Raw genomic sequence first — 24847 nt, 5'->3', positions numbered from 1 at the left:
TAAAATTGTCGTGTTTTATTCGTCTTATAGATAGGCGAACATTTCTCATGAAAAATCGTTCATTATTGTAATGTATAAGATTATAAACGTCTTACCTGTTTCTTCTTCTCAGATGTGCAGAACCTGACTCATCCCATTGATTTTTTTCTTCATGGTAAAAAATAAATAAATAAGTCTTCTCCCAGAATGAGGTTCAAGCAGCTGCTTTCCTTTTGTATGTATATATATATTTATATATTTATTTATTTATTATTATTTTATTTTTTTTCATTACCTAGATACATATAGGCCTATTATAATTATACAACATACAAAAACCAGTGGCGGATACAGAACGTCATTAATAGGTGGGCCTGGTGAATATACAGAGGGGCCTCGGGTTTTTTAATCTTATACACCTGATTCCCGGGCTCTGTATTATAGAGCTTTCACACTGCGCGCGGATGCGGTCCGGCGATCCGTTCCATGTGCGGTGCAGTGCAGAGATCGTTTCCGCACCGAGTCTATTTCTGATGTGCTGCACGCGCTGAATTAAAGTGACAGGCTGACGGTGCATGGTTCGTGATCAAAATGAACACAGATTGACATGAAAATATAATAATCTCACCATAAATGCGTTTAATTAAATAAAATGTAGTAATCTCACCATAAATGCATTTAATTTATTTATACTCTTTTACACAGTCATGTTTTTTTTACTTTAGGACCGGGGTAAAGCAAGGAAAAATAAATTTACTTCAACAAGGCAACATAATGTACAACTCTCGTCTCATTCATGGTGGAGGTGAAAAAACAATTTCTTTGTGACATGCAATATTTATTGTATTAAAACTTAAATGCAAAAGAAAAGGCATGTTAGTCGGCTGTTTTTGTCAATTTTAAGATTTGAAATGTTCGCGATTTTGTGAAGTACTACATGGTTAAATATTTTACCACTTGTTTGAGCAACTTAATATATAAATCTATATAAGTAGCGCTGAATACGTTGTTTAAATTGTGTTAAAACGTCTATTAAAGAGTGTATATGTACAAAGAGAATCGCAATGCTGACAACCCTTTTTTTTTTACTTTTTTAATAAAAGTTTCTGATAACTTCTGGATTTGAAATACAAATAGTGAGTATGTGTTTGTGGTAGCCTACAGTCGTGGATCAGTCACGCACTGCACACGGAGTATGTGTGTTTCACAGTGTAACAGTGGTGTTACGCCACTTTTAAGTCAGTGCGCGCACGGAGAGCGTGTGGCCAGCCCGTGCAGAAAACAAATTCACAAGCGAACCAGCTGTGTTGCATGATAGCATCACTGGACTGACACGTGATAAGCCGACATATTTTTATTTTGTAGCTATTTTTCGTAGCTACTTTACTTAAATGTCCTCATGAAACTATTAAAATTAAATTATTTATTAATTTGTTATTATTAAAATTAAAAAAAAATTAATTGTTTTTATTAATCAGATTGGGTGGGCCACCAGTCAATCTGCCCACCCAGGCCCACCCATATATCCGCGCCTGACAAAAACTAGCCAAAACACATCTAACAGAACAAAAGTTTATTTATTTATACAACATTAACGTGCTTTTTAAATTAACGAAATGTAATATTCATCTTTATAGAAGATACAGTACAATAGCCTACAACAATCTGCAAACTTCATATTCATAGCAGATTTAAAACAGTCCTTTTTGTGGTGGTTTATTTTGCTAAAGTTTTCTTGATATTGTGAGTTTACACAAATAAAAGCTTTAAATAATGTATTATTCTTATGACCAAAAATTGAGTATTTTAAGTTGTTTACACTGTTGACAGGAAAAAAATGCAAGCGACTGCATGGCCGCTTCCATGCCCTGCAGTGCGCGCGCTCCCCACTCCGCACATAAAGAAAGGACGATGCACCAGCAGCAGTGGCTCACAGTTGAATTGGGCTGCAGCTCTCCCTTCTGAATACAGTCAGCCGCGGGTGTGGCAGAAAAATTGAACTGCATCACTTATGCATCGCTTATTTTCACGTTGCCTTGATCTATGACATTGTATTGTTTTGTATGTCTATTTGTTAATAAGGGATTTATGGACACATCAAGGATTTTAGATCTGTAGAGTAAAAGCCATAGTTTTTATTTTGAAGTAACAAATATCAAATCCTACCCACAAAATTAGCAGAGAGGACCTAATAAATTGGCTAGCATGTTAGTGTTATTATTTAACAAATAAGTTTAATACTTATTGTATTATTATTTAATATTTTCATTAATTAGATGTAGATTTAATACATCTTTGCGTTAATTAATTTGTCATATTTTTAACGTTGTTGTGTGACCATATAATAACCACATTGGGAACGTTATTATATGACCAACAGAGGACCATGCGAGAACGTTCTGTTAACATCCCGAATGTCCTCTTTGTAACGTTGTTGTGTGACCATATAATAACCAATATCGAACGTCCCCCTAAAGTAATAACGGGAACGTTATTATATGACCAACAGAGAACCGTATGGGAACGTTCTGTTCACGTCCCGAATGTCCTCTTTGTAACGTTGTTTCATGACCATATAACAACCAGTATGGAACGTTCCCCTAAAGTCACTTTGGGAACGTTATTATATGACCAACAGAGGACCATGCGAGAACGTTCTGTTAACGTCTCAAATGTCCTCTCTGTAACGTTTGCTATGTGACCATAAAATGCCCCAAATAGAACGTCCCCCTAAAGTCATTTAAGGAACCTTGAACTGCAGCACTTTCATAACCAAAAGAGGACGTTCCAAGAACGTACCTAATGTTCTGTAAAGGTTCGGAACTTTCGTTACCTTTAGACAACTTTTAGGGAACGTTGCACCCCTGCTAACACACGACGTAACAGTTACGTAACGTATTGGTAATTTTTGGTAATTCCATGACTTACCAATTGACAACGTCACTACGACGTCGCATGCACGTAATTGTATTACCATCACATTACCAACTCACAACGTCGTCAGTACGTCCTTCCAACGTAACAAGATAACCAAGAAAGTCCCAGATAGGTCCTCTATTCGTAATATATTGGTAACTTCATGACTTACTGGCAACGTAACTACAACGTCGTATGCACGTAATTTTAATTACCATAATTTTTGTACATTCTTTATATGCTCCCTGAGTATAGTGCTATTTATAAAGTGTAATTAAACTTCAGACACACGATTAAACGTTCCTTAAAGATAAAATGTGTTTCTTTTCACCAAGTCAGAATATGGACATGCTTTTAATATATAGTGACGTGGCATACAGCGCGTGCGCGCTTCCACAACTGACGCACCCACGCGCACAATATTGACAAGAAAGGAAATACATTTTTCGGAGTTGTGAAACTTTCTATTTCGTAAGGAGTTGTGAACGTGAAATAATGACAGACTGGCTGCACCATCTCATCTGCCGCAGATACAGTAACGTTATCAGGAGGACAGCGCGTTTGTTTGAAGTACTTTTCACTTCAACTGTGTCTGACAGGAGAAATGGCTTTTCTGAGGTGAGTCTTACAATTTATAATAAATAAAGAGGTTGATAAAATGTATAAAACAAAAGTCTTGATCTCCGTAAAGACGCTAAAACCCTTTTTTAATATTATTGTTTTTATTAGCCTACTAGCCGTTGAGAGTTACCATGGCAACCGCGGACACATCAGCTGCTGGAGAGGAGAGGACTCGTCTGACAGTTTCTCTGTTTCTCGTCAGTTATACCAAAGAAAAGTTCAACAACTGCGACAGATTGGTTAAGTAACATATGTTAATATTATCCACAGTCTACTTTAAGTACTTTTGTTAACATTTATACCTCTGTGATTATGGCATCTTAATTATCTGATATGTCTGCTAGCAAATATTATGCTAGCTTAGAAGCATAAGTATAACATAATAGATTTGAGCTCTTATTAATGAATGTTTGGGCTTTTAATCACATCTTATGTGTAAAGGAGCGGTTTTGATAGCTTTGTAAACTTTTTTGATGATAATATGTCAAAAGATAAATGGAAGTAAGCTAATTAATTAAAACTAAAAGTCTGCAATGTAGAGTCTATCAGTGACGTCACTCGCGGTCTAAATTTGGCTGACACTATTTCAAACCAGTGTTTCAAACACGTTTTGATTTTTCATTGTAAACAAATATGGATTAAAATTGTACTGTGATTTCAGGAGTGTCTTAAAAACCCTCTAAAACAGAGGGGAAGTTCCAAGAGAATTTCTAATGGGAGCTGCTGACAGAGATAGAAAACACAGGTGATCCGAGGAAGCTTATTAAATAACTTAATATTTATTTTACACAACATATCATTATGCATCTGTAACATCAAAAAATGTGAATACTGGTATTTTAAGATTTATATGTATGTTTTCCATTTTGCTATTTTTCTTTTCTGCATTTCCCCTATTCTCTAGTTTGTTTATTTCTAATAAGGAGCTGGAGGCTGTGGAGAAGCACATCCGTGACCTCGTGGAGAAGCAGGCCCAGCTGAGAGAGTGGAGAGCTGTGCTGGAAACATTCAGGGGTTGACGCTCATAAGTCCAGGGTAAGTAAACAGCTAACCCTACTACCACCTCTACTCTGTGTGGTTCTCAGCACAAGCTTGGTGCACCCAGGACGCGATCTTCCCAGATGTCCACAGCGTAAGACATGAGCCAGGACCTGGGCGATGACCTCTCTCCTTCCAACGCCTCCGGTCTTCAGGATCTCCACCTGCAGGAGCTCCACTTCGCGAGACAGAACACGACACTGTTATCATCTGAGAGGGTTAACGACACCACGCTGCGGCAGACGGATACGCTGAAGAGGGACTTCAGCAGCCTGATCGAGACGGTTCGCAGCACGACGCCCGCGGCGACGATCATCATGTCAGGACCACTGCCCACGTATCGACGAGGATACGAAAGGTTCAGTAGACTTGTTGCTTTAAATGAATGGTTGTTGTCATGGTGTAAAGAACAGAAACTGCTATTTGTTAATAACTGGAATCTTTTCTGGGAGCGTCCTAGGCTGTTTCGCGCTGATGGCTTGCAGCCCAGCAGAGTCGGAGCGGAGCTGCTCTCTGACAACATCTCCAGGACACTTCGCTCCATGTGACTAGTAAGACAATTCTCAAATAACTATTATGATCAGTTTTGTTCTACACGCTCAAATAGAAGTACTTGTGCTGTCCAATCAATAAAGATTGTGTTTGTTCCAGTGTTAATTTTGACAGGCATTTTTGATTTAGCATTAGTCTAAACTCCACCAAACTACTGTTATAAGCATGAGCCCCATCAGACTGGTAGTGGCTGAGGTGTTGCAACAATATATAGTGATATTCTCAATGTTACCCAGAAAACAGGATACAGGTTTAACTCATTCGAAATACTTCAGCTTAATGTTACACTGTCAGACATGCAAAAGAAATCTAATGTATCTCTTGCTCTGGCTACTAGGGGTGTGACGAGACACTTATCCCACAAGACGAGATGAGACACGAGACTGGGTTCATGAGAGCGAGACGAGATTTTTTTTTTTTTTTTAGAGAAATCCTCAATGATTTTTTTTTTGCATTATTGACACTGTTTTCCTAATGAATGTTGTTCAGTTGCTTTGACGCAATGTATTTTGTTTAAAGCGCTATATAAATAAAGGTGACTTTGACTTTGAATGATAAAATAAATATTTCATTTCATTTCATTCATCTCCTTTTTCGTAGTACATACATTTTCACATCAATTTATTAAAAGTAAAAAAAAAAAAAAACATGTTTAGGGCCCTATGAAATGTTTCATTTTTTCCCCAGCATATTATTTTTTATTATTATTGTTAACAGATTCTGTATTTTAGCATGTCTAACTATTTGAATGCATAACACAACTTAATTTATTCATTTTATTTTTTCTTAAAGGTAGCCTTACTGATACAGATATCATACCTCAAAGTGTTGTTACTGACCACTTCCTTGTATCGTGCATGCTGCATATTACTGATATTAACTATATTTCCAAAATGAGCATTATGAATGTAAGAGCCTTACATTGCATTTATAACAATCATTGTTAATGTTTGAATTGTATTTCAGGGCAGTTTGTGAAGACAGATAATCAAGAGAAGTCAGTTCCAGATCCACCTTCCACACTAGACCTCTCTCTCACGAGGATTGCTGTCTACTAGCATATTGTGTTCTCTTCAGACTTCGCCAGATGCAGATATTACTCAGGGACATGAACACTTGAATATTGCAAGAATAGAGAAAGTAAGAATTACTTAAGATTTTAGAATTTAATGTTAATTGCTTAAACATATATACATATATATATTTTTTTAGATATATTTTTTTGTGGCAGTGTGAACTGGCCATAATGCTGTATGATAGGTGTGAGATTCATTAAACTTGATTTGCTATAATACATCTGTTCATAAGCTATTGCATATTATTTTCAATGAATTATTTGTAGTGGTTTGGTTAAGGGTGTGATTAGCTGATGTATTATTTGTGGGAGCTTGTGATTAGTTGATGAATGTGTACATTGTTAATGCTAATATTTAAATGCAATGTACTGAGTGCCTACTAAGACTTGCATGTTGGTGCATAATGTTTTGACCCTGGATGCTTACAGAAGAGTATAGATATTTAAATATATGGAAATGTATTTATTATTAATATATCTCAATCTATGTGCTTCTGTATGGGCTGAATGCTTTCAATCATATTTCGCTGTATATCCTATGTTTTTATTAATAATCTGGGTGTATTACTGTTCATATTTGCTTGTTAATAAATTAACTGAAGTCATTTCGAGTATGTATTCATCATTCACAGCTGCTGAAACAGCCTTTAAATTAGTTTGGGCATATGAGGACATAAATTAGGTTCAAGTACTGCATGTCCGCCCATAGAATAATTATAAAAAATGACCAACTGATTACCAGCACACGACCACCGATCCGCGACGTTGCCACGACGTCGCAGTTACTTACTGGCAACGTCACAAAGTTACGTTGTGGCGACGTATCTGGGAATTTCACTTTTCCGGTTGCCACGACGTAACTAATTACGTCGCCACGACGAAAGTTTGGTCACAAGATTACGTTGCAGTTACGTAACAGTTACGTATTTGTGTTAGCTGGGACAAGGTCACGAGAACGTCCCCTCCTACGTGGGAAGATATTTCTATGTAAGTGGCTAAATTTATTTTTGTTTTTATAATTATAATACATAAACTATGAAATTATACAAAATGTATAAAAAATTAAATAAATAAATACGTACACACACACAAAAAAACAGAAGAAGACAGAAGCAGCTGGTAAATGCACTTAATATTCAAATCCAGTAGATCCACTTCAGATTTATTTCTCAACAGTTTACGTTCACATGGCTGTTTTCGTTTATATTCGCCAAGCTATTAGCTTTTGTTGTGTTATAATGGGTGTATTGTGTGCATTTGTGATAATATTTTATTTTAAAAAGCTCTTAAACAAGAATAAATTCGTTTGTTTTGACATCGTGACACTGTACACGCTGATCGGAGTTTTGATTTCAGATAGGCAGCCGCGAATATTTCATTTTCACACAAACAGTTCAAAAACATATGAATTTAGCTCATGGTGTGTTCTAATTGTTGGATTGTGTGATATCGCTGTAATAATTTATTTTTAAAAGCTTTAAAACAAGAATAAATTCGTTTTTTCTTAGCTCTTGACTCCACGCTCCTGATCACAGCGGTGATTCATCTCTCGTCTTTCTCACGTATCTCTGGCCAGAAATCAATTATCCATGAGCCCTGAACCGGTAATAATCAGATATGTTGGTTTAGCTTGTCAGTGTGAATTAAATCTAAGTATTTATTTGTATTTTAACCGATTTAAAAGTGAAACTAAAAGTCCGGGAATTGCACCTGTAGGGGCGCTATTTCTCTCAGACAATGGAAGTCTAAGCACATACTCAAACAGAGGGACAGAGTGAGATGAGATGTCTGACAGTTTTTATAATTTTCTGTTATCCATACAGTGTTGTAAAGTCATGAAACTATGCATATTTCCTCAGAATGACTTTTTCATCTGTATGAAAAAATTCTTTGACGTGTTTGGAATTTAAAAATACAATACAATTAATGATTCCCTTTTTACGGTCATTTAAAAAAATCACCACGGCAAAACCATTCAAGCTATTCAAAATCCATTCACAATTTAAATTCCTCAATGTTTTTGCGTCATGTAGACAAAGTTTGGTGTGTATAGTGTTACTCTCCTCTGAGCAGTATGCATTAATTCACAGCTAAATGTAAAAAAAATCCACATTCAAATCAAAATAGCCGACTTCCTGTTGGTCGTAGCTGATGACTGTGAATTAGAAAGTTGTCCGTCTTGATAAGAACAATTTATGTACCGAGTTTGGTGTCTGTAGCTAAAACTAACCCCCCCACTTTTGACAAAAGGTGGCGCTATAGAGTGCCTCTTCCACGCCCTCTTATGAACTTTTGCCAGTGTCTAGTTATCATTATTACTGATATGTATTCTGAGTTTGATGAAATTTTAAGCATGTTATATGCCTCAAAATCACCTGAGAAGTATTCCAGTTTGACATGTTGCCACGGCAACAATATTTTTAGATATCAATATCCCCCCAGCAGATTTATATCGGCTGTGTTTTAGCATTATTCTGATGAAGTTTGAAGCAAATTGAGTAAAAATAAGATGCTGAATTCAAAGCATTTTGAAAATGACACACTTCCTGCTGCCAGTTGGTGGCGCTATAACTTTGACTCCTAATAGTCACATATATGCGATCGACATCATACAACGAATAATCTGATGAAGTTTGATTAAAATCAGGTAGTGTAAGTGGATGCTATTAGACACGTCCTGTTTCTCATTTCTCGCCATAATTTCAACACCTCGCCACGAGCAAACCGTTCGAGATATCAAAAATCACCTGGCAATTTTTCATCCCCAATGTCTTGAGATCATGTTGACCGAGTTTGGTGGCAATCGGCAAAAAAACCTATGACAAGTATTTCAAATTCCAGAGCATGCGCTTTTTACATAACTCTAAATAGCTGACTTCCTGTTGGGCGGAGCCTATGACATGCAATACGAAAGTTGTTCGGCACGATGAGATCTATATGTGTACTGAGTTTCATATGAATATGTGCAAGTATGTGTGAGCTATACATCAACATTTCCGACTGAGATCCAGGGGGCGCTGTAGAGCCCCTGTGCCACGCCCGGGTCCCAGCCTCTGCGGGCTCCTAAAGGCCACATATTCCAAGGTGTGTGCAAATTTTCAAGAGTTTTTGAGTATGTTGAGGGTCCCAAAAGCCCCCAAAACTTTGACGGAAAATACGAATAATAAACCCTAAGTAGCCAACTTCCTGTTGGGCGGAGCCTATGATATGCAATACGAAAGTGGTTTGTATTGATGAGATCTATATGTGTACCGAGTTTCGTACGTCTACGTGCAAGTATGTATGATATATGGCCCTCCATATTCCAGGGGGCGCTGTAGAGCCCCTGTGCCACGCCCGTGTATCAGTCTCTGCCCGGTCCTAATGGCCGCAGATTCCAAGGTGTGTGCCAATTTTCAAGAGTTTTCGAGCATGTTAAGGGCCCCAAAAGCCCCCGAAACCTTGAAGAAAAATAATAATAATAATAATAATAATAACAAATAATCCTAAGGAAAACAATAGGGCTCTCGCCCTCCAGGCTTGAGCCCTAAAAAGTACTCCATGTATAGACAACTTTAGAACTGTTAGGCCAAGGACCAGAATTAGCTGATGTTCTTTTTGAAATGACTACCAAGTTCTTAAAGAATTTTATTTAATTAGGCTAAAGCAACAAACATGTAAAAATGCTAGTATCCACTTTTTCAGCTCCACATTGAATTTGACCTGCGAACGGTCATAGAGGGTCTCACAGTGGTAAGTGCCTTGATCAGACAGGCTGAAGTTAGTGATGGTCAAGATGCATTTGCAGCTATTCTGGGTGAGTTTATGTCTGGTCCCTGGCTGGATCACGACCCTGTCTCATCCACTGGACCTCTCCAGACTCTCCAGACTCAAGACTCAAGACAGATTACTGCTATAGTTTTTTTTTTTTAGTCTGAAAGGGCAGATTGGACTTTTGGCAAAAAAAATCTCATTTTGTGTACTTTTTTCAAAACATAGAAGGGTGAGTAGATGATGATAGAACCTTCTTTTGGGGCTGAAATAAACATCAAAAGGAATAATTTATTTAATAACTTTACCTAGCTTTCATTTACTTACCCTGGACCTTGAGGCTGGCTTTAGAAATGATACTCTCAGCCTCTGCAGTGATCCGTGAGGAATCCAGCAGCTGGACCTTCTGGATCATCAGAGTATTGCAGAGGCTGCTCTGATTAATATGGAAGTGATCACTGGGATTGATGGTTTCTCCATCCATGAGCCAGACCAACTGAACATCATCAGGGGAGACTACACACTTAAAGGTAGCATCCTAACTCTCCATCACTGTGGTATTGTGAAGCTCGGGGGGGAATTCCACCACACGGGGCAATGCAAATTGAAAGCAAGTTGATTGTATTGTCGAAGTGTGTGTTTTTTAATATCTTCAAATGAGTATTGTTTGCTTTGCTTACAATCTACCCTTAAGCTAGAGCTGGTGCAGTCATCTTTGGACTCTTCTTGCCTTGTGAGACTCCTTTCTGTCCAATTGGCACGGATAGAGAAGCGACGGCTGTGAATGATCTCAACTACATCCTACTTCCACTGGACATCTGCTTTGGGCTTGCATAACCACAGCAAAGTGTAACCATACCATCTTTACAGGCCACTTTGTTAACCATTGGCTTCGCAAATTTAATATGCATATCTGCAACACACACAGTATACATGGTTGTTATTATTGCATGTTGACTGAGTTGCAACACTCATGTGACTTTGCTTTTAAGTGTGACCCAGTTACCAATCTTTGACCAGGAGGCTGAAGTGCATCTCATCTGTGTTTGCATCACATGTACTCTCCACTATCAATCTTCTTTAACGGGTTGATGGTGAAAGTGTGGGTAAGGCCCAGGCTGGCCATGTAAAATCATTCATCACTGACTGGAGTCCAGTCTTTAAGGCATCATACTGTGGCATTGGGTCTGGAAACCATAGCAGTAAAAGTGACAGCCTCTGCTTCATAACCAGTGACCAGGTTTACCTTTTCTTTGTTGAGGTACTAAACAGGAGGCTCTGTAGATAAATACAACACATAAGGTCTCATTGTATTTCTCAGGAAAATGGGCCAATGACACAAAGAGTGTCCACAAAAAAATAGAAATAAATAAATAAATAAAAGTCTAGTTTATGGTAAAATCTTAAATTCTCTTGTATGTTTTTATTAGGGATGTCCAAATCCGATCACGTGATCGGAAATCGGGCCCGATCGCAGGGTTTCAGACTCGATCGGAATCGGACGTTACCTCCCGATCAGGACTCGGATATATATATATTCTCATTAATTTTGAACACATCTTTTGTTATGCGGTGGCACAGAGTTAGACCCTTTTGACTCCACACAGAAACAGCAATGTGTGCGGCATGACATCACTTTGTTTTCAAGAGCTGGTGTGAATAAATATAGATTCACACTCAAAGAGACATGATAGTTTGCGCATGACCTGATTTTTCATTCGGACCCAGGATACAGCGAGATGAACATCACAGAGCGCTAAACTCTCATGCAGTGTGTGTTTCTTTCATACTTGAAGCCGGAGCACGCTCTCGCGCTGATATCAGGATATTCCTAATATGGACAAAAGCGTCCAGCTATGCTGTGGTGCTCACAGGAAAACAGAAACTTATGCAAACACGAAGACATTAATATACGATCACGACAATAAATTGTTCTTCAAGTCATCTCCAGCAGGTGATAAATAAAGTATGAACAATGCAGTGCTGATTGACATAGTATTTATTACAGTATAGAAACTATTCTGCATTATTATGTGATAAACAGTGTTTGTAGTATATAAACAAATCATTATTATTTGTTATTGTCCAGCATTTATAGATTTCTAAGCCAATTAAAAGCTAGAAATTAGAGAAAAAATAAAGTTGCCTATACTACCAGTCAGAAGTTTTTGAACAGTAAGCTTGTTAAGGTTTTTTTTTTTTTTTTTAAGAAGCCTGCAAGCCTGCATTTATTTGATCCAAAGTACAGCTAAACAGTAAGATTTTGAAATATTTTTACTAGCCTATTTAAAATAGCTGTTTTATATTTGAATATATTTCAAAATGTAATTTATTGAAGATCCTGGATCTGTTTTTTCGCTCTTCTTTATTCTTTTTTTATGTATTATAGAAGTATCGGATCGGGACTCGGTATCGGCAGATACTCAAAATCAAATGACTCGGACTCGAGGACAAAAAAACCTGATCGGGACATCCCTAGTTTTTATCTCTCTTTTTCTTCTTCTTCTTAATATTTATGCAACGCAGTTAGACCACATTACCTTTTTGGTCACACCACATGATATTGATTAGGTGGACACTTAGGTGAAACATATATATATATATATATATATATATATATATATATATATATATATATGTGTGTGTGTATGTGTGTGTGTGTGTGTGTGTGTGTGTATGTGTATTAATATGAAGATATGGGGATTGTTATGATTGTTTTGTTACGATCGGAACCCAGGGAAACACAGGAGACGAGAGATCCAAACGCAGTGTGGTTTTAATGGGTAATCCAAATCAGAATCCAACAAGCAGGGGTCAAAACCAGAAATCCATCCAAAAACAAACAACAGGGATAGGAACAGGAAACTCGGAAGGCGAGGAAACTGGCTGACGGAATGAAAGGACTCCATGAAGACAAACAGAAAAAGACCCGTTAATATAGGCAGGGTAATGACTATCAAGTGAAGACACCTGAGTGCAATTAACAGGAGTGCAATTACTGTGATGAAGGGACAAGGCTTTGTGGGAATTGTAGTGCCTACGGTGAGGTGCCTATGGGGAAGTGAGACCACTAGTGGAGACTCAGGGAAACAGAGACCAGACAGCGTGACATGTTTCCAGTTCCTTGAAATTTAACAATGGTTATCATTTGGTCATCAACAGCATTACACATATATTTTCCAGAGTCAGAAGGTAGGATGATGTATAAAGTCAGTTTCCAGAGAATTCCATGGCTTTCAATATGTGTGTGCTCATTGGGGACCAATTGCTTTTCATTGAATAGCTACTTAACTGGTGCATTGGCTCGAGAAACCTCACAAGCTAAGATGTGATCATCTTCTGTCACCATCTCCTGGTAATCAGGATCACCAGCCTTGCCCATGATCTTCACTGATCCCTAATCAAAAGTATCTTGTTATGACTTTTGTTCGCTATAGGGATCATGCACAGGTTCTCATCAATACAATTGAAAGACACTTTTTACCTTGTATTATGACATGAATTGAAATCGAATCATCTTTAGCATCAACAACATATTCTCCAGAGTCCTACAGCTCTGCACAGAGAATGACCAGGGTTCTGAAAACACCTTCCTCCTCAGAACAGAAGCGTTCATTCTCCTCAATAGGACTTCAACTTTTATACCAATTGACTACACCACTGGCAGTGGACAGCTCACACTCCAATACAATGTCATCATATAACGCAACCTCATAGGACAGACGCAGACAGGCCTCAATAGACCATACAGATATAGCCACGATAGGCCAGACGCAGACAAGCCACGATAGGCCAGACGCAGACAGGCCTCGATAGACCATACAGAAATAGCCACGATAGGCCAGACACAGACAGGCCTCAATAGACCATATAGAAATAGCCACTATAGGCCAGACACAGACAGGCCTCGATAGACTATACAGATATAGCCACGATAGGCCAGAAACAGACAGGCCTCGATAGACCATACCGATATAGCCACGATAGGCCAGACACAGACAGGCCTCAATAGACCATATAGAAATAGCCACGATAGGCCAGACACAGACAGGCCTCGATAGACCATACAGATATAGCCACGATAGGCCAGACGCAGACAAGCCACGATAGGCCAGACGCAGACAGGTTTCGATAGACCATACAGATATAGCCACGACAGACCAGACACAGACAGGCCTCGATAGACCATACAGATATAGCCACGATAGGCCAGACACAGACAAGCCTCGATAGACCATACAGATATAGCCACGATAGGCCAGAAACAGACAGGCCTCGATAGACCATACACAGTGTTGGGAAGGTTACTTTGGAAATGTAATAGGTTACAGATTACAAGTTACCCTGTTTAAAATGTAATAGTAGTGTAACTTTTTCAATTACTTTATTAAAGTAATGTAACTAATTACTTTTGAGTACTTTTTGATTACTTTTCTAAATTTGTGAAATTTAAAGAATAATAAATAAAAGCATATACATCAACTTAAATACATTTATCTAATAAGCATGTGACGTATTCTGTGTAATAAACTCCTGAAACATTGGTGTTTTTTTTAAACTGCTGTCTCTTTGTATATGATGATAGTTTTCTCAAAATAAGTAAAATGCACATGAAGTGACACAGAGCAGTTCTAGAAATTATGTTTATGTGCTCGTGTACTCCTATACTGAGGCAGCAGAGGTTGAAAACAGTGCGAGCTTCAGTAGGCCTATATATGTGTAGTAAATGAAACCATGTCTTTGGCATTAATTTACAGGAGGGGCGGACTGGGAAAAAAATTCAGACTGGAAAATTCAAACTCATACAAACAAATTCATGAACAATACTATTTTTTGTATGGACCTGACATAAAAAAAGGTTTAAATCTTTAATTTGGGGACATGCAAAATAATTAAAAGTTCTCTCCTGAACTGTACCATCACTTCCATTTTTCTCTTCAGTCTCTTTATTTTGCCCTGTTATCCATCTCTCTCGTGACTTTAATACTCAAGATTGAACAAAACTATACTTTACAATACAATACTCTACAATACTACAATATCTTTATAGAAAAATCCTAATACTGTACACGAGTCATGTTTTTCCCTTACAAAAAATTACCATGCTTTTATTAGCCTATATAAAAGTAAAATAACCTTGTTTTGTTTGTTTTTTTTTGCAAATGGATTTGTATTTATTTTTAAATAAATACATTTGTAAAATAATTTTACATTTTTGGTGATCACAGTTAAACAATAGTAACCATTTTCTATGGATTTATAGTTAAATATTAAAATGTTAATTTTCGTAAGGGTTGTGTTGTTGTCTGTCAAGCTCCCCCTAAACCTATAAAAAAAATCGGATTTTTTTTTCAGATAAATTCCTACTGTAACATTACAACTGATAATAATGATGTCCTTTATATAGTTTTTTGAGTGATGACTGATGAGCAAAGTGCTGCTGCTTGATTAAATAAATAAAAAAACAAAGACAAAAAAGCATCTTTACAGATGAAACTGACCTAAAACCCTGAACAGGAGTTTTGCTTCTCTGCTCCAGTGCGCTTCCATAGTCTCTCTCTCTCTCTCCCTCTCTCCCTCTCCCTCTCTCTCTCTCTCTCTCTCTCTCTCTCGCATTGATTACTCTGAGTTGATCCAAACCGTTTGGCGGAGGCGTGGAGAGCGCGCGAGTCATGACTAACACTTCATGACTTATTAGAGATTTAATTATCAAATGGCGGATTCGCAAATGATCGCTTTAGTACATTCGGCAGGCAATTATACAATAATGATATTAAATAGAGGGCAAAATCGGCTGCCAGGCCACCGAAATTGTCCCGGTTCTCCCGGTGTCCAGTCCGCGCCTGATTTCCACAGACACGCAGAATGTGCAAGTCATATATTGCATTTCTGGGGCTTTATATTCACAGACACTAGTCCATGTCATGTTTTGATTCAAGTGTACTGACCTACTTTTGATTTAGTCATCCAAAATGTGGCATATTCCGTCCGCGTTAGGCATTCCGTTTTTATGACTGGATTCTACGAACCAGACTGTATTTCCGCATCCCGGAAATTATTAGGGCGGTATGTCTCAGAATAGTCAGTGCAATTTGGGAAAGAAATCAGTTGAATCTGTATGTGGATGTGTGTAAATATTTAAATGTAATCCCCTTTGTAATCGTTAAAAAATTCATAAGTAACTGTAATTTAATTACTCATTTTTTCTTAGTAACTGTAACTAATTACAGTTACTATAATTTTGTAATTAAATTACGTAACGCCGTTACATGTAACTAGTTACTCCCCAACACTGACCATACAGATATAGCCACGATAGGCCAGACGCAGACAGACCTCGATAGACCATACAGAAATAGCCACGATAGGCCAGACACAGACAAGCTTCGATAGACAAACAGAAATAGCCACGATAGGCCAGACGCAGACAGGCCTCGATAGACCATACAGATATAGCCACGATAGGCCAAACACAGACAGGCCTCGATAGACCATACAGAAATAGCCACGATAGGCCAGACACAGACGGGCCTTGATAGACCATACAGATATAGCCACGATAGGCCAGACATAGACAGGCCTCGATAGACCATACAGATATATAATATGTACATATATTATGTAACACCACCACCAGTAATTGCATGAATTTACCTGATTTGTTACTGGAGATCTTGCTGAGCTTGGAGAATGGTTTTTGCATCAGGTCTGATGTATGATTCGAACGCTGAGGAAGACCATCTGCCCATGATCTTAATAGCTGACGTAGAGATTCCTCATTTAGCTGCTGAAGTAGCTGCCCCAATTCTGAATGAATGGCTGGTATAGAGAGAGGGGGATAGACTGCAGCTTTTGAGAACAGTGGTTAAGTGAGTTCTGAAACAGGCCTTGGAAAGGGGTGCTCCGTTAGGTCAAATAAAGAGCAGTGCGTTTTTAGAAGTTCTAGGCCGGATTTTAAGGAATTTCACCATGGCTGAGAAGGGACAGAAATTATTATTGATTTTTGAAATTTTTAAGGTTGCGCCAGAACCTTGCGCATCGCTTTTAGAGTGCTTAAGGAAGAGTGTGAAGAATTTAGGTCCGAATCGTAGATCTGAAAAGGAAATGCCGCGAGCAGGATCGAATTGATTAGTTTCTGAAGTGAATTCCCCTGGACGCATAAACCCGTAGAAGGCAGATAAAAACACTGCCTCGAGAAGAATATTGAGGTACTTAGAAAGAAGGCAATAGCGGACGGAAGTAATTAATTTTTGCAATATAGGCAGGGTAATAGGCAGACGTTTGTCTTTAGTTTTGTTGGAAGATTTAGCGAATCCCTTAAGTAGTAATCGAACGGAATATTCGGAAAAAAGGCTTTGAAAATTAGGATTAAAAAATTTACCATAGAATTGGATGCCGGCGAGGAGTCTGCGAATAGAAGAAATTTATAGATTGCGATTTTCGAAATTAAAGATGAGAAAGGAGCAAACGGTCGAAATTAGGATAGGAAAAACAGGAATTTGGAACGAAAATCAAAACATTAGAAAAGCGGACCATGCAGACGTGTAGGCTTTGAGTGTAGAGGGCGCGACGCCTTTAGAAATGTAATTTCTAGCTGACGTAAGCAGGTCATTTAGTTTAGTATTATGTCTGGTAACGGAGGGCAGATCGAAGGATCCTGGTTGGCTGAGGGGCACAGCTGTCTGAAAGTCTGAATCGAAATCGAGAGAGCGCATCAGCAATAACATTGAAGTGACCGGGTATGTGTTCAGCTTTGATGATAAAATTGGAAACAACGGACTGCCAAATTAACCGTCTCAGAAAAGGCATGATCATATGGCAAGAAGATCTACCTTTATTAATGATGGCGACTGTGGCTTCGTTATCGCAGAGCATCAAGATACGTTTACGTGACCATTCTGGGTCCCAGATGATGCTGGCGACGGCTGTAGGATATATCTCGTAAAGCGCGGATGAAATGGAGTCGGAAGCAGTTTTGGGGAAGTTGTTGGGCCATTTTTCAGCAAACCATTGCCCTTGGAAGAACCCCCCGAAACCGATTGAAGGGGCCGTGTCGGTGAATAATTGGAGTTGGAGCGATGATTCAAAATCGTCATTGTAGAAAAAAGAAATACCAATCCAATCGTTAAGCAGTCTTTTCCAGAATTAAATTTCAGATAAACAGCCTTCGTCTAGTTGGATCTGATCGCTTAGTTTTTCCACGGAATGTGCCAGAGTTAACAATTGTGAAATGAAAGCTCTGCCTTGAGGAATGATCCTGATAGCGAAATGTAGGTGTCCGAGTAGCGAAAGCAAATCGCGCTTTGATATAGAATGTAGGGAGGGGAAAGATTCCAAAAAAATCCTGATTCTTGCGAGTTTTTCGGGGGGAAGAGAAGCTTGCATTAGCACTGAATCTAGGGAAATCCCCAGAAATTCTAATGAAGTAGAGGGTCCCAAAGTTTTCTCAGCAGAAAGGGGGATGTCGACGTCGCTAAAAATATTTTTTTAAATGTCCAGGACTGCAGATTGAGAAGACGGATAATCGATCAACAGAAAATCGTCGAGCAAATGTAAAACGAAAGGGAGCTTGCAGACGTTCAGCAAAATCAAGCACATCGCTTCAGAGAGGTTATTAAAAATGTGAGGGCTACTTCTACACCCAAATGTAAGCCTAACAGCAAAATAGAATTTAGAATTCCATTTAACACCAAAAAGTGGCCAGTCAGAGGAATGGATTGGCATAGTTTTAAAAGCATCTGTGATATCAGCTTTAGCTAACCAAGCACCTTGACCGGCTACCTTGAAGATTTTTAGCTATGAAAGAGGTGGTGAGATTGGAAAGGATGCCCACCCGAAACCCTTGAGACAGACCGGGGATTAGATAATCGACAAAAGTCGGATCGGGATGAGAAGAGAGGTAGCTAGAGAGATTAGAAACATTAATGGGAGTAGAAGGGTGGCTTTTCAGAATTTTCTCCGAAATGGGGCTTTTCCTTGGATTGAAGGTTTGTACCGGCGTGGACAGACCGATTTCGGGTGCGGATCCTTGCAGAAACTGCAAATGTGTTCATATTTACATTGATAGAAGGAACAGACAGATTCATTAAAGTGATTGCAAATAAAAGGGCCTTTGTTTTCTGTGATATAGCGTTTCTTGCTGTAATGTGGAAGCCTTACGTTATCAGCACTCTGGACAGCGTGCGTCTCTTGGCTGGCAAAAGCTTTGGGGCAGAAAGACGACGAGTGTCCGTGAGCGCTACAGATGTTACAAGCCAGCATTTTGGCACCGCCGAAATGGCGAATGAGAAGTTCAGTGTCCGTCACGGACCAGTCTAGTCTGGATTTAAACAGCGAAATAAAGGAAGCGGATTTAGCGGAGAATGATTTATGATATTCGTAGAATAATGTGCCCCCGTAACGTTGATTGAAGTCAGCCATCATGGCTAAATACAAATCCAATTCTTCCCTTCGATCTGGGAAAGCCTGACACAGAATGTCTCTGAATACGCTGAAAGCGATAATGAACTCTGCGAATGTGAGATTCCGTTGTAACCTCGGATCGGAAGTTTTAAGCAAGACTGCCATGTCACCACAGTCGACCACCTTCCTGTCAGCCTGCTGGGAAGCAGTAGTGAAGCAAGGTTTAAATCCTTACCTTGGATGATGTTTGTTCTGATGTGGGGAGATACCGTAGCAGCGGCTGGAGAAACGAAATGCCTACCGAATAGCAGGCAAGGGGTTGCTGTTGAAAGGTTAAATAATGGAGTTTTGGTTGGAGTGGAGACATCTTGGAATGGAGTCTGAGCCGGTTGGTGAGAAGTTGGCGGGGCTGAAGAAGTAGAAGCGACGTTCGGGGGATCGCTTAATCCACTGGCAGGAGGAGTTACAGCGAAGTTGACAGCCGGATACGGGCCATTAAAATTAGCAGCTGACTGTTCAAATTTTGCCATCCTTGATTCCAGACTTTTGACGGTTTGGGAGAGGCTTTGAACCGCTTGGAGGAGTTGAGTGTTAACTCCGTCAGGCTCGGTGATGTCCGGATGAACAGGTGCCCGAGCATGCAGCGTGGTTCTTTTGGCTGGATGTGGTGATGATGACTTCGCTGTTCTCTTTCTGCCAGCTTGTTTTGAGTGGCCGGGCGCTGAAGGAGTTGCGATATTAGAGACGGACTCAGGTGGATTACCCAGGGTATTTTGGGCGAGAAGAAGAAGATCTTCTCTGGACAGACCTTGGCTGACGGGAATGCCGGCTGATTCCAGAGTACTGTACACGTCCTCCGTAGAACACGTAGCCCATGGCGAGTCACGGTGCTGGAGGCGCGTGCTATGCCGGGTTGGAAGAGGAGAGGGCGGGACAAACTCGTCATCGGAGTCTGAGTAGTCGCAGACGATTGGGGTATCGTTGGACATGGTGGTTAGCAGTAGCGCGAGCAATTGTTATCGCGTTGGCATCTGCGGACTCAAACATGAGTAAGTACGATCTTTTATACCGTAGTATAAAGACGTGATTGGATAATGATGAAGGTATTGAGTGACAAAGTAATTGAGTCTTCCTGTCAGAACTTAAGCTAAAGCTTTCATTTTCAAGGGACACAATGCCTCTGGGTTTAGAAAAGGTAAGAGCATAATGGTTGACAAAATATGAAAAAAAATACATGCTGGTGGTTTTTGGCAAATTCTACAATGAGGGATAGGTTATTCCCGCTGTATATAAAAGCAGTATAACAAATATTTGGTTAAAATAATAATTTAATCAATTACTATAGCAATTACTACTTAACAAACAGCAATTCTAATAACTTAATCAGTATTTACTAAATATGTATTTGTAATTTAACACATTTTAATATAAAAAAAACTTATCTAGACAAGAAGAATAAAACAGAGAAAAAGAAAAGAGAAAATCACTTGAAACCTATCCTTATACTTACCCATAATAATGAGCTGAAATTGAATGAGCTGAAAAGTCGCATCCTGTGTCACACACATACTCTCCAGAATGCCATCAGTGCAAAGAATGGTTACTCTCCTGTATGGACGTTTAGCACTGAGTCTGATATTCTCACTCTCCTGGAACTTTAGGCCATCTCCATTTGTTCGAGAGAGCTCTCAGTTCATGACTACCTCCTCAGAGACATAACGCTCCATGTGGATGTCATCTTTTGGGTCCAAAATTGTGGTTCTAGATGTGAGTCAGTCAACATCAATAAAGGTTTTTTTTTTGTAATTTCATTGTACTGTGACTCAGGTGGCAATGGAAGATAAATGGAATATAAATACAAAGTTCTGTCATGAAACTCTAGATGGTGCAGGCCGGTTCTAACTCAATCTGATATAATCACATCATTATACAGATGGTGCAGTTGATTGGTTTCTTTTCATATCAGCAGGCAATGAGCTTACTGCTCAACATTTAAATACTTGGTTAGTGCTATCTGTGTAGCATCTTTTCAGAAAGCATCCGAAATCCGAAAGATAAGTTAACACTCTTACGCATTTTACTGTGTTTATTAAGTGGTCTCCCTTATTAATTTCTAAATGAGCAACCATAATCAAGTTTTAAACTGAGCATCATTTTTAACAGTCTTGCATTCGTATACAGGGGCAAAATACTAAGCATATACGCAACAGTTTATACAGCTGCAGCAACAAGTAGTCTAGTGTATGTAATTGCTGCAAGGACACACCGACAAGTTACAATCATGAGAACAGGTGAAATAATCATTATCACATTTGTATACACTTAAACAGGTGTTGTCCATATTTAGTTGAGTAACCTCAGTGCCATGTTCATTTATTTCCAAGGATGATTTTTTCATTAGTTATTATGAGTGTGCTGTTGATGTCTCAGTCACGCTTTTTTATCATCCTAATGGCTTTACTATACAAATAAGAGTATAAAAGTTATGTCAATGACGATTATCAAATTACTTTAAATTATGATATTTTGCTTCAGGCAGCTGCTTGGGTTTCTTATCTCATCAGTCCCAGGCACACATATCCATAGGCCACTAGTGTAAATCATGGTAAGTATCGGCATGGTAGCCCAGGCACACATAGTAATACATGCGGTTCACATTTCTGTTTGGAGCAGCAGAAGTACATATTTCTTGGAGGTAGATCTGCTTGTTTTGGGGGGTGTTTTGTACTGTCCTGTTTTCATTCTTTCCATTTGTGTGGATATATGTATGTCCAGCTTGTGCTCTACATTATTCTGCATGCATGTATGGGCTGCATTGTCCATTTTGTTGTGTCTCCTGCTTTGTTGGGGGGGGGGGTAATTTCATATATGTTAAATATGCTGCAGTATTTCTTACATACTTACAGCAGCATGTCTGTGGATGGACTGGCAGTAGCAAGTCTCAGTATCAGCCTAGCAGATCTTTTCTGCCAAGACCAGACACAATAACATTAGGGACGAGGGAACCCAGTGGATCTGGTGGGATGCCAGACACCGGTTGAGCCGAGGGAGCTAATAGCCAAAGTGGAGCCGATGAGTCGGAGGTCTGAGGTGGAGTCCAGGGCTCGCAGGCTGGACGCAGAGACAGGGGATCCTCACGCCAAGGCGGAGCTGGAGACTGGAAGTTCCGTGGCGGACCAGAGCGTTGGCGCCGAATGGCGCTGACTGAGGGTGAGCCAAAGGGCTGACAGGCACCAGCAGAGATGGAGCAGAGGAACTGACTGGTCTGGGAGGAGGCGGAAGAGGGAGGCTGGGAGGGAACACAGGAGGATTAGGGCTGGACGGAACCAGCGGAGACACAGGTGATCTAGGACTGGCGGAAATCGTTTGTTCACGCCGGCATAGTAGAAAGCACAGAGCAAGTCGGCAGGGAAGTCCGTAAGGCACGCCAGATCGAGAAAGTCCCTGGTATGGTCCTCCAGTTGCTCAAGGCACAGAAGTCGGACTGCTGGGGTAGCCATTCCGGGAGAGGGAGAAAATAAAAACGAGAACGAAAGAAAAATGCAGCTAACTTACTTACTTTTAGGTCTGCTATTCTGTAACACACGTGGGTGTGCAAAGTAAAGCGCACGACGAAGGAGATAACAAATAAGGCTTTTAATGATCCACGGGAGGGAAAAGGGCACATCCAAACACAAATCCAAATAATTGAACATCACATGAAAAGCGAACAAACTGGAACTAAACAGACAGGGTATTTAAACACAAGGAAAGTAATGAGAAGAACGGGAACCGGTGGGGAGTAATCAATTAACTAAAATAGGAACGGAACATGACCAAATAGGGATATCACAAAGGAAGTCCATGACTGTGACAGTTAGTTGTTAGGTACAAATATGTTACTGAAAAATCTAATTAAAAAGGGAATTACCTTTAACTGACAGTTGCACAGCACTCAGTTTCCCAGTGCATTTTGAGGCGGCACATATGTAGAGTCCTGTATCCTGCTGCTTACAGTACAATACTTTCAGGGTGTAATACCCCTCCCTATCCTCAACAATGAGAAATCACCAACCCAGCATAGTGTTCTCTCCATAGTTTTTTCATACAAGCTCTGGTTTATACTTTCCTGGGACATAGCAATGGAATTTGGTATGTTTGCCTTCTGTGACTGTGAACTTCTTAGCCTTCCACACATTCAAGTGAGGCTCTTTGGAGCATTTGGCCCTCAGTTGGTGTGGTAAGCAATAGCCATTGGTGTAGCCATTTGTCTTGCTTCCCTCTCTTTGTTCTGGAATGGGCTGTACCAGGAGCACAGCTCCAGTCATTGCTTCGCCAGGCTTGTTGACTGCTTTGCACATGTAAACCACTCCATCTGGGTGGATGTTCAGATGGAAAATCTCTTGTTCTGAAAATCTTCAGCTGGAACCAGTAGGAACTTTCATAGATCTCATTCAACTGTTTATCGACTTTCTCCCAAACCAACTGAGGTAAAGGCTCACCAGCAGGAGAATGCAGTATCTTCTCCATGGTCAACTCTTAGAGAAAGAAGTTTGATCAGAAAACGATGCTTGTCGTCTTGGAATGGGTCTGCTTTCTGTACCACCCCATCCTTTTGTTGATTCACAATTCTGACTTCTTGTTCTGGTGGATCCGTTCCCAGATCACATCTGGTTGGGGTTCTCCACCAATCTGACATTTAAGAAAAGCATCTCTTCCACATTTCACCAGAACTGGGCACAGGTATCAAAGCAAACATTGAGCACTTTTACTGTCTGGTAATGAGTAATTATATGTTATCACTGGAATTAGAAATGGCACAAATATCTGTGGCACATATCCAGCTCTAGAAAAATAAATAAATAAAATAAAACATTTAACACTGGTCAACATTTTTCAATCTGACATATGTAACATTCCTGTCATTATAACTTCTTGTGAGTGTGTCTAATGGGTCTATGAATGGGTCTAACCAGTGTGTGTGTGTGGGGGGGGAACTTAAGTTGTCTCTCTAAGTTGGGAACTTGCAGCTCATTTAATCACCAAATACATTTTACAGATGGTTATAATGAGACAAAGTTGGAAAAGTTAATGAAGAAATACATATCATTTTGGCTAATAATAACAATAATAATAATAATAATAATAATAATAATAATAAAAACTCTCTTTCTTGAACATTCTTTCTGGATCCAGTATACTTTCTGATTTGTAAATGCTCTACAGTAGATTGTGTAGCTAGCTGTTAGTCCACTGTTGAACAAATATCATAAAGAATATGCAGTTTATATTGCATGGTTACGACTGACATCAATATGGCTGAAATCAGGGCAGTGTCCCAGTGTATCCCCATCAGTTCCAGTCAGTGGACTGCTGCTATCAGTTTTAATAGAAATACAAGATACAAGTTTCTACTACATTTTATTTTTTACTGTTCAACTACAGTAATATAGATGTAGTAGTACATATATTAATATCTGTAGTACAAGTGTGGTGAGTTTTCACTGTTGCAATTCTGCAGTGATAGTTTTTTAT

At 39.4% G+C, this 24847-nt stretch overlaps 1 pseudogene; it reads right to left on the bottom strand.

Annotated features, from left to right (window-relative positions):
• Positions 1-24847, bottom strand: part of LOC132152320 (obscurin-like protein 1) — a 43847-nt pseudogene that overhangs the window by 12076 nt on the left and 6924 nt on the right.

This window comes from Carassius carassius, chromosome 10 (genome assembly GCF_963082965.1).
Source record: "Carassius carassius chromosome 10, fCarCar2.1, whole genome shotgun sequence".
NCBI lineage: Eukaryota > Metazoa > Chordata > Actinopteri > Cypriniformes > Cyprinidae > Carassius > Carassius carassius.
The sequence above is the reverse complement of the archived record's forward strand: the minus strand, read 5'-3'. Positions and strand labels throughout refer to the sequence as shown.